At 44.8% G+C, this 11,840-nt stretch overlaps 1 long non-coding RNA gene across 1 annotated transcript in view; it reads right to left on the bottom strand.

Annotated features, from left to right (window-relative positions):
• Positions 1-236: 236 nt before the first annotated feature.
• LOC126305083 (uncharacterized) overlaps positions 237-11,840 on the bottom strand; it is an 18,592-nt gene continuing 6,988 nt past the window's right edge. The window contains exons 2-5 of the long non-coding RNA XR_007553309.1: positions 9,633-9,748; positions 9,347-9,447; positions 8,991-9,242; positions 237-296 (exon numbers count right to left, since the gene is read on the bottom strand). This is a non-coding gene — a long non-coding RNA (uncharacterized LOC126305083). The remainder of the gene's footprint in view (positions 297-8,990; positions 9,243-9,346; positions 9,448-9,632; positions 9,749-11,840) is intronic.

Genomic DNA, 11,840 nt, shown 5'->3' with positions numbered 1-11,840 from the left:
AGGAACCAACAAAATTAAGAAGAACATTAGATTTTTTTAAAATTCATCTACCTTTTACAGAAAAGAACGTTAAACTTCAACCATAAATGTTTCATAGGCATGTTACTACATTAACAAACAGTGCATTATAATTTGTGACCAGAGTGTCTGTGGGTTCGGTGTTCAGCAGGAGGCAAAACCTTGTCAGTGGTATCGCTGTGAGACTCGAATGCATTCTAACCCCCATGCTTACATAACTGGGTTTTGAGAGAACTGTCAGGAGGCGGCAGTGTTCTGCTTGGTAGGTTGTGCAGGTCCTGAAACACACAAAGTGTTTAAAAAGTTATTATTGGGACAGTAATGCATTAACTCACTAGAAACAGCTGTCAGGTAGGACCACTGTACTGAATAACAACCAGAAGCATTTCTATAAGTAATGTATATGACTGCAGCTTATGGAATATATCGATATCTCGAAATACATCGATATCTCGAAATACATCGATATCTCGAAATAAATCGATATCTCGAAATAAATCGATATCTCGAAATAAATCGATATCTCGAAATAAATCGATATCTCGAAATATATCGATATCTCGAAATATATCGATATCTCGAAATATATCGATATCTCGAAATATATCGATATCTCGAAATAAATCGATATCTCGAAATATATCGATATCTCGAAATAAATCGATATCTCGAAATAAATCGATATCTCGAAATAAATCGATATCTCGAAATAAATCGATATCTCGAAATAAATCGATATCTCGAAATAAATCGATATCTCGAAATATATCGATATCTCGAAATAAATCGATATCTCGAAATAAATCGATATCTCGAAATAAATCGATATCTCGAAATATATCGATATCTCGAAATAAATCGATATCTCGAAATAAATCGATATCTCGAAATATATCGATATCTCGAAATATATCGATATCTCGAAATATATCGATATCTCGAAATATATCGATATCTCGAAATAAATCGATATCTCGAAATATATCGATATCTCGAAATAAATCGATATCTCGAAATAAATCGATATCTCGAAATAAATCGATATCTCGAAATAAATCGATATCTCGAAATAAATCGATATCTCGAAATAAATCGATATCTCGAAATATATCGATATCTCGAAATATATCGATATCTCGAAATATATCGATATCTCGAAATATATCGATATCTCGAAATATATCGATATCTCGAAATATATCGATATCTCGAAATATATCGATATCTCGAAATAAATCGATATCTCGAAATAAATCGATATCTCGAAATAAATCGATATCTCGAAATAAATCGATATCTCGAAATATATCGATATCTCGAAATATATCGATATCTCGAAATATATCGATATCTCGAAATATATCGATATCTCGAAATATATCGATATCTCGAAATATATCGATATCTCGAAATATATCGATATCTCGAAATATATCGATATCTCGAAATATATCGATATCTCGAAATATATCGATATCTCGAAATATATCGATATCTCGAAATATATCGATATCTCGAAATAAATCGATATCTCGAAATAAATCGATATCTCGAAATAAATCGATATCTCGAAATAAATCGATATCTCGAAATATATCGATATCTCGAAATATATCGATATCTCGAAATAAATCGATATCTCGAAATAAATCGATATCTCGAAATAAATCGATATCTCGAAATAAATCGATATCTCGAAATAAATCGATATCTCGAAATAAATCGATATCTCGAAATAAATCGATATCTCGAAATATATCGATATCTCGAAATATATCGATATCTCGAAATATATCGATATCTCGAAATATATCGATATCTCGAAATATATCGATATCTCGAAATAAATCGATATCTCGAAATAAATCGATATCTCGAAATAAATCGATATCTCGAAATATATCGATATCTCGAAATATATCGATATCTCGAAATATATCGATATCTCGAAATAAATCGATATCTCGAAATAAATCGATATCTCGAAATATATCGATATCTCGAAATAAATCGATATCTCGAAATATATCGATATCTCGAAATATATCGATATCTCGAAATAAATCGATATCTCGAAATAAATCGATATCTCGAAATAAATCGATATCTCGAAATAAATCGATATCTCGAAATAAATCGATATCTCGAAATAAATCGATATCTCGAAATAAATCGATATCTCGAAATAAATCGATATCTCGAAATATATCGATATCTCGAAATATATCGATATCTCGAAATATATCGATATCTCGAAATAAATCGATATCTCGAAATAAATCGATATCTCGAAATAAATCGATATCTCGAAATAAATCGATATCTCGAAATAAATCGATATCTCGAAATAAATCGATATCTCGAAATAAATCGATATCTCGAAATAAATCGATATCTCGAAATAAATCGATATCTCGAAATAAATCGATATCTCGAAATATATCGATATCTCGAAATATATCGATATCTCGAAATATATCGATATCTCGAAATAAATCGATATCTCGAAATATATCGATATCTCGAAATAAATCGATATCTCGAAATATATCGATATCTCGAAATATATCGATATCTCGAAATATATCGATATCTCGAAATAAATCGATATCTCGAAATAAATCGATATCTCGAAATATATCGATATCTCGAAATATATCGATATCTCGAAATATATCGATATCTCGAAATATATCGATATCTCGAAATATATCGATATCTCGAAATATATCGATATCTCGAAATATATCGATATCTCGAAATATATCGATATCTCGAAATATATCGATATCTCGAAATAAATCGATATCTCGAAATAAATCGATATCTCGAAATAAATCGATATCTCGAAATATATCGATATCTCGAAATATATCGATATCTCGAAATATATCGATATCTCGAAATATATCGATATCTCGAAATATATCGATATCTCGAAATATATCGATATCTCGAAATATATCGATATCTCGAAATATATCGATATCTCGAAATATATCGATATCTCGAAATATATCGATATCTCGAAATATATCGATATCTCGAAATATATCGATATCTCGAAATAAATCGATATCTCGAAATAAATCGATATCTCGAAATAAATCGATATCTCGAAATATATCGATATCTCGAAATATATCGATATCTCGAAATATATCGATATCTCGAAATATATCGATATCTCGAAATATATCGATATCTCGAAATATATCGATATCTCGAAATATATCGATATCTCGAAATATATCGATATCTCGAAATATATCGATATCTCGAAATATATCGATATCTCGAAATATATCGATATCTCGAAATATATCGATATCTCGAAATATATCGATATCTCGAAATATATCGATATCTCGAAATATATCGATATCTCGAAATATATCGATATCTCGAAATATATCGATATCTCGAAATATATCGATATCTCGAAATATATCGATATCTCGAAATAAATCGATATCTCGAAATAAATCGATATCTCGAAATATATCGATATCTCGAAATAAATCGATATCTCGAAATAAATCGATATCTCGAAATAAATCGATATCTCGAAATAAATCGATATCTCGAAATAAATCGATATCTCGAAATAAATCGATATCTCGAAATAAATCGATATCTCGAAATAAATCGATATCTCGAAATAAATCGATATCTCGAAATAAATCGATATCTCGAAATAAATCGATATCTCGAAATAAATCGATATCTCGAAATAAATCGATATCTCGAAATAAATCGATATCTCGAAATAAATCGATATCTCGAAATAAATCGATATCTCGAAATAAATCGATATCTCGAAATATATCGATATCTCGAAATATATCGATATCTCGAAATATATCGATATCTCGAAATATATCGATATCTCGAAATATATCGATATAAATCGCCTTTTTTCGATACCCTAATTTGTCGAGGCGCGCCGACCTCGGGAAGCGCGCGCCGACCTCGGGAAGCGCGCGCCGACCTCGGGAAGCGCGCGCCGACCTCGGGAAGCGCGCGCCGACCTCGGGAAGCGCGCGCCGACCTCGGGAAGCGCGCGCCGACCTCGGGAAGCGCGCGCCGACCTCGGGAAGCGCGCGCCGACCTCGGGAAGCGCGCGCCGACCTCGGGAAGCGCGCGCCGACCTCGGGAAGCGCGCGCCGACCTCGGGAAGCGCGCGCCGACCTCGGGAAGCGCGCGCCGACCTCGGGAAGCGCGCGCCGACCTCGGGAAGCGCGCGCCGACCTCGGGAAGCGCGCGCCGACCTCGGGAAGCGCGCGCCGACCTCGGGAAGCGCGCGCCGACCTCGGGAAGCGCGCGCCGACCTCGGGAAGCGCGCGCCGACCTCGGGAAGCGCGCGCCGACCTCGGGAAGCGCGCGCCGACCTCGGGAAGCGCGCGCCGACCTCGGGAAGCGCGCGCCGACCTCGGGAAGCGCGCGCCGACCTCGGGAAGCGCGCGCCGACCTCGGGAAGCGCGCGCCGACCTCGGGAAGCGCGCGCCGACCTCGGGAAGCGCGCGCCGACCTCGGGAAGCGCGCGCCGACCTCGGGAAGCGCGCGCCGACCTCGGGAAGCGCGCGCCGACCTCGGGAAGCGCGCGCCGACCTCGGGAAGCGCGCGCCGACCTCGGGAAGCGCGCGCCGACCTCGGGAAGCGCGCGCCGACCTCGGGAAGCGCGCGCCGACCTCGGGAAGCGCGCGCCGACCTCGGGAAACGCGCGCCGACCTCGGGAAACGCGCGCCGACCTCGGGAAACGCGCGCCGACCTCGGGAAACGCGCGCCGACCTCGGGAAACGCGCGCCGACCTCGGGAAACGCGCGCCGACCTCGGGAAACGCGCGCCGACCTCGGGAAACGCGCGCCGACCTCGGGAAACGCGCGCCGACCTCGGGAAACGCGCGCCGACCTCGGGAAACGCGCGCCGACCTCGGGAAACGCGCGCCGACCTCGGGAAACGCGCGCCGACCTCGGGAAACGCGCGCCGACCTCGGGAAACGCGCGCCGACCTCGGGAAACGCGCGCCGACCTCGGGAAACGCGCGCCGACCTCGGGAAACGCGCGCCGACCTCGGGAAACGCGCGCCGACCTCGGGAAACGCGCGCCGACCTCGGGAAACGCGCGCCGACCTCGGGAAACGCGCGCCGACCTCGGGAAACGCGCGCCGACCTCGGGAAACGCGCGCCGACCTCGGGAAACGCGCGCCGACCTCGGGAAACGCGCGCCGACCTCGGGAAACGCGCGCCGACCTCGGGAAACGCGCGCCGACCTCGGGAAACGCGCGCCGACCTCGGGAAACGCGCGCCGACCTCGGGAAACGCGCGCCGACCTCGGGAAACGCGCGCCGACCTCGGGAAACGCGCGCCGACCTCGGGAAACGCGCGCCGACCTCGGGAAACGCGCGCCGACCTCGGGAAACGCGCGCCGACCTCGGGAAACGCGCGCCGACCTCGGGAAACGCGCGCCGACCTCGGGAAACGCGCGCCGACCTCGGGAAACGCGCGCCGACCTCGGGAAACGCGCGCCGACCTCGGGAAACGCGCGCCGACCTCGGGAAACGCGCGCCGACCTCGGGAAACGCGCGCCGACCTCGGGAAACGCGCGCCGACCTCGGGAAACGCGCGCCGACCTCGGGAAACGCGCGCCGACCTCGGGAAACGCGCGCCGACCTCGGGAAACGCGCGCCGACCTCGGGAAACGCGCGCCGACCTCGGGAAACGCGCGCCGACCTCGGGAAACGCGCGCCGACCTCGGGAAACGCGCGCCGACCTCGGGAAACGCGCGCCGACCTCGGGAAACGCGCGCCGACCTCGGGAAACGCGCGCCGACCTCGGGAAACGCGCGCCGACCTCGGGAAACGCGCGCCGACCTCGGGAAACGCGCGCCGACCTCGGGAAACGCGCGCCGACCTCGGGAAACGCGCGCCGACCTCGGGAAACGCGCGCCGACCTCGGGAAACGCGCGCCGACCTCGGGAAACGCGCGCCGACCTCGGGAAACGCGCGCCGACCTCGGGAAACGCGCGCCGACCTCGGGAAACGCGCGCCGACCTCGGGAAACGCGCGCCGACCTCGGGAAACGCGCGCCGACCTCGGGAAACGCGCGCCGACCTCGGGAAACGCGCGCCGACCTCGGGAAACGCGCGCCGACCTCGGGAAACGCGCGCCGACCTCGGGAAACGCGCGCCGACCTCGGGAAACGCGCGCCGACCTCGGGAAACGCGCGCCGACCTCGGGAAACGCGCGCCGACCTCGGGAAACGCGCGCCGACCTCGGGAAACGCGCGCCGACCTCGGGAAACGCGCGCCGACCTCGGGAAACGCGCGCCGACCTCGGGAAACGCGCGCCGACCTCGGGAAACGCGCGCCGACCTCGGGAAACGCGCGCCGACCTCGGGAAACGCGCGCCGACCTCGGGAAACGCGCGCCGACCTCGGGAAACGCGCGCCGACCTCGGGAAACGCGCGCCGACCTCGGGAAACGCGCGCCGACCTCGGGAAACGCGCGCCGACCTCGGGAAACGCGCGCCGACCTCGGGAAACGCGCGCCGACCTCGGGAAACGCGCGCCGACCTCGGGAAACGCGCGCCGACCTCGGGAAACGCGCGCCGACCTCGGGAAACGCGCGCCGACCTCGGGAAACGCGCGCCGACCTCGGGAAACGCGCGCCGACCTCGGGAAACGCGCGCCGACCTCGGGAAACGCGCGCCGACCTCGGGAAACGCGCGCCGACCTCGGGAAACGCGCGCCGACCTCGGGAAACGCGCGCCGACCTCGGGAAACGCGCGCCGACCTCGGGAAACGCGCGCCGACCTCGGGAAACGCGCGCCGACCTCGGGAAACGCGCGCCGACCTCGGGAAACGCGCGCCGACCTCGGGAAACGCGCGCCGACCTCGGGAAACGCGCGCCGACCTCGGGAAACGCGCGCCGACCTCGGGAAACGCGCGCCGACCTCGGGAAACGCGCGCCGACCTCGGGAAACGCGCGCCGACCTCGGGAAACGCGCGCCGACCTCGGGAAACGCGCGCCGACCTCGGGAAACGCGCGCCGACCTCGGGAAACGCGCGCCGACCTCAATATTACAGGTAATTCATTTACAGTAATCAACATGTACTGCACAATGAGAAGAGACTGTCAACCTCAGCACTTTGAAGTAGTGCACAGCCAGGATGACAGAGGTTGCATTGCTGTTTCTAATCCTCTGGTGCTTCAGCTGCATAATCCATAACTGCCTCGAATGAGAATGGCAGGAATGAATATACTGCAGCAGTATAGAACTTAATCGATCTCAACCCTGCACAGAAAATAACGAGGCACTATTATTTCTTATCATTCTCACCAAACTACAGAAGCCTGTAATGGACATTATGACGATGTCACCACCTTCACCAGTGAAAGTTCTTAGTAGCAATTGAGACAAGAGAAGGTGGCCAGTTATTAATTTGTTTTTCAAAAGTCATTTCATTGTATATGGGAATACTCAGTGGACATCTTTAACTATCATAATGTACTATCTAAAAGATGTCAACTTTGCAGACTATATGTATAATCAGAGCTTTGTCTTTTCCATTCCAAGTTTGTTTATAATGGTATCAAGGGACTCAGATCCACTGGGCATTTAGAGCAACCTGCTTTAAACAACATCAGCAGGCAGTAGGCACAGTATTTGACTGACTGTTCTCCTCCTTATGTTGGCAGTATGTTAAGCTTGTTTCTCACAAAAAAATGCTTGAATGGGGGGTCAAAACCAATACAACCAGTACAAGCCTCATAGACTGCAGCACAGGATCTGTGCTTCATTTCTCTAGAAGGTGGCTGGATGTCAACTTTCCCTCCAATGACTTCACAGCACTCATTACACTGGCATCTTACTAGCATATAAATAAACTTGATGGAAGTACACTGCAGCCTTACACCTGAAGGTGACTGGCATACTTCCTCAGTGCCAACACCATTTAGTGTAACACACATCTGTTCATCCTCTAATGTCACAGCATCAAAGGCATGTTTTTTAAAATGTTTTCATGACAGTTGCGTATCATGCACATGCACTACCCCCACAGACACAGTCAAAAATTGATAAACATTTTTACATTGCTTCACAGTCAATATAAATAGATTATTTTGTCTTTTTTTCAACCTCTAGATGGGCAGTGTCGAATATTTAAACATTTAATTTATAAATATAAAAGTCACATACACAGAAAATCTTGAGTGGAAAAAGAATGATACAAAGTGAAAAAAAAGAATACAAATGAAAAATTTTACTCAGTGATTAACAAGTTGTGACAAAGGAAAGAATTTAGATTTAAAACCATTAATGGAATAAAAGTAATAAAGACATTGACAAAAATTTAGCGCCATTATTAGTTTCAAACCTACAACCTTACCCTATGTGTTATGCCATGTAACAAGCCAATATACTATTATATTTTAATTCTATTGAGTGTCACATAAAATTCCGATTTTTTCCATTGATTACTCCCAGAATAGGTCCCACAGGGGTGAGTGACTAACTTAACTTACATCATCATACAGATTGTTTCACTAACAGTCAATCTCACCTCTGAGGATCTCTCCTTTTATGTGCTCATCTACTGCCGAATGCCCCTATTACACAATGATGGGACACCTATACTCTTTCTGCTCACTGTACATGTCACTAAATATGAAATTATACTGAAAGTAACGGTACTGACCAAATTCCACAATCTGTATTAAATACTTTAACAAAATTAAATACCTGGTTTGATTTAAGTTTGTTGAAACTAAACATGGAAAAGAATGAGTTAATGAGTAAATCAAAACAAGCAATATTATATCTAGGACAGCCTCAGAAACCAGGATTTACAATTTATTACTTTCAGTGGCACCTCTATGAAATATAATTTTTCCTACTCTATATTTAAAATATATTGCCATAGTGCAATAAATTATTTGAAAAACAAGTAAAAGATAACCACATATACTTACAGGCATGCACCAGTGACAGTGCCCAAAGTCACAGATACAAGGCAGCGTGAGAGCCTAGCACGTACTCCATCGTGTGGATGCCCTGATGGATGAAGATTTCTCCCAGGTCGTGGTCTTCACTGCTCTGCGGCACGGGAGCCCCATCTTTACTGTCCTTAGTGTGCTGTCCCTGACATCGATCCCACCTCCGCATCCATGCCATTCTCTGCAGGTACGGGATGGCTTGAAAGTTGGGGAAAGTCAGAAGATTGTCTGTTAAATGAAAGAGCAAACTGACTCAACACAGTATCATCTCCTGCGAGATATTTACCCTCAAATGTGTCAAAACATTGCAGGGGGTACAGACTATTACTCACCAGTTGGTGGGCTTTGCGGTCATTATCGAAACATTGGGTTTTGCAAGAAGTATCCAAGGCACACACAGTAGGGCAAGAACAAAGAACCTCTGCAAGCCTTTCTGCAATACAGAAGAAAGACAAAATTATGCAATACTAAAAGTAATGGAAAAATGCGAAACTGGTGAAATTACTTTCCAGAATAAGTTGTTTCAAAACACACATTAAAACTATTTGAGGTAAGACTAATGATAATGTAGAGAGAAACCAAACAAATTCAATGAAACATTTTTCCACTCTTGCTCACCTGTCCACTGTACATGAACTCATCACAACCTTTTGGAGGAACAATACCTTTGAACAATACCATATTGATGAAAGTGATTGAAACTGATGGAGCACACGCAGGGCCTGATGTGAAACCTGAAAAAAGAAAAGTTGTGTTTAGTCATCTATCAAATCACAAGCTATAAATTCATTCTAATGCTCCGAAAGTGAAAGCCAAGACGACTTTAACAAAACCTCCACTAATCACAAATGCTGTCTACTATAGAAGAAGTTTAAAATGCCAAAAATTTAATACTCACAAAATGTCAGTTCATAGTTCACCCATTTGACAAACATCAAGATACATGTGAAGAGGAACAAGAAGATAAAAAAAATTATGTCAGACAAACTTGCATATGATAATGGAATTTTTGAAATATCTGGAGAGCAGAAATGGAGCCATGTAAATAAAGTTGCCTTATCATCACCTGTTTAATAAACACGGAGTCAATACTCTATTGTAAAACAAATATGAGAGTCATATGTGAATTACTCAAATGGACGCTGATGAAAACATCAAAATTAACACATGTACACTATATACCAAAAGGAAAATTCAGTTCAGAAAATCACCAAAACATAGCTTCAGCTGGCAAAATACAAAGTACTGCCGATGGATAAACTTAAAAGAATGGGAAACTATTTCAAGTGTGGGGAACATACGAGTTCCTTCATTAGATATGAAAGTGGCGTTAGGTTGGGAAGGCTGGAAAGGAGTGGCAACTTGCTCAGACCCACCTATTGTAAGTATGATAGGAGGCAGAGATGAAAGATGTTTGACAAAGTAGGAAGTCAAAGGTAGGCACTACAGCAGCATCATATAGAAGGGATAGTGTGAAAATCCAACACTACTACTCACTCTTACCTGCTTTCTCACTAACCTTTGTTTCATCTTTTTCTCAACAGCTAGGTCGTTCACAACCTGGCCTCAGACACTAACCTCACTTCAACTATGTCCGCCCCACCTAACTGCTCTCCTAAAGAAAGTATACAGAAGTTCTGGAAGTGTGTTTCTTCTTCTTCAAGTGCTTCTATCAGTGATACTCAGAATTTCATCATCAGAAAGTAAGTGCAAGGTTGGATCAAATATATATCGAAATCTTTGTTTTGTGTGCCTTTTTGTAAACAGGGAGTGGTGCAATCTCTCCTTGTTGCTTTGGTTTCCAATGGCTGTTCTCCACAGCTAGATTGACTGAAGAAACAGTAACGTCAGAGCAAAAGGTAGTGTCCTATGTTGCACAACACGTAATAAAGTTTGTCATAATAAAGATTGTAAAACTGTTCAACTTTTTGGAAGGACTTGCAGCACAGTTCGGAGACTACACCCTGAGAAAGACTGAAGAGTATGCATGGCACAAACATTTGTATCAGAACAACAAGCAATTGAGAAGGAAATTCGTCAACTTCGCACAAGGACTACCATGACAACATCCACGCTGTTTCTTCAGTCAGTTGACCTCACAGAAAAGTAATTTTGTGGATATGAATTTTTCTGAAGCTTAAATAAATTTAAGACAATTCTGGTTTATATTCAATTAACTCTCTTACTGACCAACCTGTCACGTATATATTTTGTATGACATACAGATTTATGTAGCTTATGATCCAGCTTGTGTTCTGTCGGAATAGGAGGCTGTCATGACATCGTTATAATATTTATTCCAAGTTCTTTCAGTTCCATTTATATGTTCGTACAAATCCAGTTAGTTGGTCCCTTAGGTTTCTTTCATGTAACTTCTGTCTGCTTTCTTCGCGCGATATTCCTCTGAAAAAATTTGTTCATTTTTTAGTAATTTTCGATATCGCGAATAAGAAAAGACAGCCGGCTCCTGCTCCGAACGGAACACCGCGACTTTTCTAATGTCGGAGAGTACCGCACGAATTTTCCGCTGAAAGTTAATAGAATTCCTTAAAGCTGGATCAATTACACATGTTGCTGCTGTTCTCCGACAAATCTGGTGTGATTAATAGTAATTTATTCTGTCACGACAAAAAGAACAAATTTTACTTTTACCAAACCAACAAAGCTTTCAATTAAATTACTACAAAAATCATACCAGAGCAGAATAGTGTGCCAGTTCCAAGTAAGTGATTTTATTCCTGAATATTATGGCAGAAAACTGTTGAAAGCTCAACAATTTTATTCAAAATGATGGAACTTGAACATTGAGACTTTTTGTTCCATTTT

Source organism: Schistocerca gregaria, unplaced genomic scaffold, assembly GCF_023897955.1.
Source record: "Schistocerca gregaria isolate iqSchGreg1 unplaced genomic scaffold, iqSchGreg1.2 ptg000244l, whole genome shotgun sequence".
In the NCBI taxonomy this organism is placed as follows: domain Eukaryota; kingdom Metazoa; phylum Arthropoda; class Insecta; order Orthoptera; family Acrididae; genus Schistocerca; species Schistocerca gregaria.
Note: the sequence above shows the minus strand (reverse complement) of the source record. Positions and strands in the feature narration are given on the sequence as shown.